Genomic DNA, 5,032 nt, shown 5'->3' with positions numbered 1-5,032 from the left:
GGGGCCTTGGACCTTCTGAGATGTGGGGAGTTTACAGAAGGCAGAAGTCTGGTTCCTGGTTTTTCTCTTCCTCTCTACACCCATAAAACTGCTCAGCACGAGTGCTGTGCAGTCACGTCTGTAAAGTGGGAGTTTCCAGAAAGTTTCTGATAAGCTTCCAGCGCCCACCCATCTGGGCAAGGATCCCATACTGCCCAGGCAGAGAGCCAAAACTGACGCTTCCTTGGGGCATGGCTCCTGTGATCAGCGCTAGGGGCCACATGCTTGAAAGATCCTGTGCCGACCAGAACCGCCAGAGTATGGCAGACAGGAAGCTGGGATTGTTTGCTTTCCAATGAGGTTTCCCAGGCCAAAGCAGCAGCAGGCATCTTTAAGTCCTAAAGTGTGAAACCCAACCCAGAGAGCCAAGGCATTCCCTCACGGAACTCTGCTCTGTGACTACCGCCTAGGCCCACCTCTCCCTCTTCCATAGCCACCCTGATGGAGGCTCTGTCAGCTTCTCCAAAACATATGTTGCAACCCCTAGTCCTTGAACATGTGACTAGATTTGGAGACGATACCTTTAAAGCCATGACTCCACTAATGAGGCTACTAAAATGGGCCTCCTCCGGATTCAACAAGGAAATTTGGACACACAGACATGAAGAATATGAGCACACATACATGGAAGAGACCTCACAAGGCACAGAGAGAAACCAGCTATTTAAAAGTGGAGAGGCTTCAAAGGAAGTTCAGCCTAGGGACACCTTGCTCTTATACTCCAAACCTCCAGAGTCACAGGGAAGTAGTTTCTATCAAGTTTGGAGCCTTTTGTTATAGCATCCCTGACAACCTAATGCTGTTGCTGCCTTCTGAGAATTACACATCTTCACACCCAACCTTGGTATAAGCTGGATCAATCCTCTCAGGGAGCTATTCCCTCCCTCCTCCTCTGACCTAATGACTAACTTCCACAGTCCAGACCTCCTTGCTACAGCCATCCTCTCAGGCCCTTATCCATGGGGATATATTCCCAGGCCCCTCATGGATACCTGAAACGACAAGCACTCCCGAACTCTGCATTTTCATATGTGTACATTAAAATTTACCCTAAGAGATTAATAGCCATAATAATGGAATGATGATAGCATCCAATGATAAAGTTACATTTTTCCTCCCTCAAAATACTTTACTCTCCCACTGACTTATGACGTCAAAGATTAAAGGAAGCATTTCATAGCGCGTCTCTTTGGCACATCTAAACGACCAGCATCCCTAGTCTTGCACTTTGAGCTAGTAAGTAAAATGAAAGATTACTTGAACACAATGAGCTGGTGGGTAGTACCTGCAGCGTGGATATGTTGAACAAAGAGAGGATGCCCGTTCCAGGCAAGATGGAACAGGACTACACAAGACTTCACACTGTTACTCAGACTGGGATGCAATTTAAAGCTTATGAACTATCTATTTCTAGAATCTCCCATTTGCTATTTTCAGACCACAATCCACTGCAGACAGACAAACGTACGGAAAGTGAAACCGTGAGCAAGGAGATGGCAATACATTTGCCGCCATTCTAAGCTCTATGACATCATATCTTAGTTTATCTCCCGTCAGCACCTCCCTTACAAGAGATTGACCTTTGAGACATGACTGTATTTGGCTCCTTGCCATCTCCCAAGGATGAATAATTGATTAACTAACAAAACAAAGAGTAGGTTGAATTGAACTTGGACGTCTGATGAGTAGCTCAGCTTCTCCTGGCAGGCTTTCCCACCTTAGACCCCATAGCATACTTTTTGGTGTGTTCATCTTCTTCCTATGCAAATTCTAAAGCCACACTAGGGTCAGAAGAATTAGCGCTGCTCTACAGATTGCAGATCACAAAATAGAAGCCCGAAGAAGAGTGGTACTTAAACAGAGATACTGGTTGTCTACGATAGCAGTGCAGGATGTCCAGGCGTTGAACACAGCAGACTTCGGGGAGGCCCTTACCACTGTTCTACCATCCCCTAAAGCTTGAGTCAACGGCTCCCTCTCAGTCTGGGTAAAGTTGTCCCTAAATACTACAAATCTGTAGGATTGTGCTCGTGTCTTAATGTGACATGCCTGTGACATCAGTAAGAAGCTGGAGCAGAAGGATCATTCGTTTGAGACCAATCTGGGCAATACAACAGTGTCTCAAAGGGGAGGAAGTGATGGAGGAAGGAAAGATGGGAAAGATGAAGGGAAGGAGGAAGGAAGGGAGGGGAAAAAAGAAGATAGAAAGGTAGAAAGGAGGGAGGGAGGAAAGGGAGAGGAAGAGAGAAAAGAGCAGGAAAGAAGAAAAGAACAGGAAAAGAGGTGTGTGTGTGTGTGTGTGTGTGTGTGTGTGTGTGTGTGTTCACTCAAGATTGACAGATGCATATGTGCCCTCAGGCACTAGAGGAGAATTGGGAAGAGGGAATGTTGAATCTTGAGGTGAGGGTGGAAATCCTACCCTCACCTGTGTGCAGAGGAACGGCTAGAATCCTCTGGGACCCTAGAAAGTAAGAGGAACGGGAATACTGGAGACCAGAAAGGCCTAGTTAACAGCTCAGTGCTTTAACGGATGAAATCAGCCTGGCATTCCAGTGGAAGAGTCTGGGATCGATGGCTCCTGGTCTTTGGTGAGTGCTCCTCTTACTTCGGAGGCTACCCCTCTCTTACTCACCTCACCCTCACACCGAGCCCAAATCACAGAAATCATTTTGTCTGGGGTCAGGCTGGCTAGGATTAATGAGAGAAAGATGTTTGTTTCCCCGAAAACAAAGACCTGGGTCAACAGATTTCCCATGGCCGCTATTGATTAGGAGAGCCAAGGCTCTCGACCTGGGAACCCAGTGGCCCTGCAGGAAAGATAGGCCATGACTGGAGAGGCCTTTTGTAAGCGTGTCTGTGGGCTACAATCCTAAGAACAGAGTTCCTCTCCTCACACCTGGGATGCCTCAGAGTCAGACTCAGGATCGTACAGTTGGAAAGGACCCCAAGAATTCCCCCAATTCGGTTCTTTATCTGGAGTCCACATTAAGAATTTGGCGCGTGTGAGCTAAGAAAGGGGCTATAAAAGTTTCACTCATCTCTTTCTGAAATTTAGCATTTCTTTTCAACATAAACATAGCCAACAAGACACCTATGAATTAGGAGTGGCCAACCCCTTCTCATTAAGATTAACAAGCTGGGCACCACGGTACGGACAGGCCTGGACTACCAGCATTTGCCTTGCTGAGACAGGAAGAGTGTGAGTTTCAAGTCAATCTGGGCTATTTAGTAAAACCCTGTTTCAAAAGACAAGTCTCCCACCCCTGTGGCACGGTGGCATGTACCTCAGAGGAAGGTGGATCTCTGTGAGTTTGAAGCTAGCCTGGTCTATATATCGAGTTCCAGGACAGTCAGGGCTACACAGACAGACCCTATCTCAAAACAAACAAATAAAAAACCAAAGCAAAAATATGGAGTTTATCAGGAGTGGGAGAAGAAGAGAGAGAGAGCAATGGGGGTAAAAATGGCCTGAATAATTCATATGCATATATGCAATAGCAAAAACATTATAACTAGCCGGGCGGTGGTGGCGCATGCCTTTAATCCCAGCACTCGGGAGGCAGAGGCAGGCGGATCTCTGTGAGTTCGAGACCAGCCTGGTCTACAAGAGCTAGTTCCAGGAGAGGCTCCAAAACCACAGAGAAACCCTGTCTCGAAAAACCAAAAAAAAAAAACAAAAAAAAAAAACATTATAACTTTCAAAAAAATTTTTTAAAAAGAGGCTGGAGAGAAGACTCAGCAGTCAAGAGTGTTTGCTGCTCTTGCAAAGAACCCAGATTCGCTTCTTAGCACCCACAGAGCAGTTTACAACTGTCCAAGTTCCAGTTCCACAGGTCCAGCATCCTCTTCTGACCTCTGGGTACCAGGCATGCATGTGCTGCACACACAAACATGGGTGCAAAGCCCTCACACATATAAAATAAATAAATCTCAACAAGCAATGAACAAAAGGGCAATGGCAGGTATTTGATAGTGCATTACAGTCATTGCACGAGTCTCAAAACATTAGGATTGCGCAAACCTCAAAGCTGTAACTCCAGATCCTTGTTTTGTTTTGTTCATTCTTGTTATTGTGTACATGTGTGCGCTTGCAGGTGCCTCATGGAGGGGGGCGCGTGTGCCATTGCACACGTGAGGGGGCTAGACAACAGCTTGTGGAGTGCTCTCTGCTCACCTCCGTGTGAACTCAGGTCACCAGGCTCGCACTTCTGAGCCTTCTCGCTGATCCTAGATCTCATTGTTTAATACATTTATAAGCTCACTTATCATTGTGGGCACTGTTGTACGCTGTCACCAGGAAGAAATGCTACACCATACAACACACACTACTATATCCCAAACATACGTTTTAATATTTTGGAAGCTTTCAGTACAATCAATGTTTTAATAAAGTTTTATTAGCATGTGTTTGTTGCATATGATAATGGGCTTCACGATGATATTTACATGCAGACATGCAATGAATCTTGATCATGCTCTCACCCCCGTTACTCTTCCTAGTCCTGCTCTCACGCCCACTGAACACCTTCCTCTTCCCAGAGAGCCCTTCTTCTTATTTTTTTTTAAAGATTTATTTATTTATTATGTATACAACATTCCTTCCATATATGCTTGCATGCCAGAAGAGGGCACCAGATCTCATCATAGATGGCTGTGAGCCACCATGTGGTTACTGGGAATTGAACTCAGGACCTCTGGAAGAGCAGTCAGTGCTCTTAACCTCTGAGCCATCTCTCCAGCCTCCTTATGCTACCTTATCTTACCATCTTTTCAGATGAGCTTATGACACACACATACACACAGGCGAGAAAAAGGCTAAAACCTTCTACAGCTTGAAAGCATATGGTACTGTGGCTGAATGGGTGGAGTGTACACAGACAGTGGATAGATTACTGTGTAGAACTGCAAAAGAAAAAAGTATCTTAATAATAGCAATCCTCCTCATTGCTTTCACTGAGCCAATAACCCTCACAACAGCCCTAAAAGGAAGGAG

This window comes from Microtus oregoni, unplaced genomic scaffold, assembly GCF_018167655.1.
Source record: "Microtus oregoni isolate MIOR12 unplaced genomic scaffold, Mior012 000060F_ref0000265, whole genome shotgun sequence".
NCBI lineage: Eukaryota > Metazoa > Chordata > Mammalia > Rodentia > Cricetidae > Microtus > Microtus oregoni.
The sequence above is the reverse complement of the archived record's forward strand: the minus strand, read 5'-3'. Positions refer to the sequence as shown.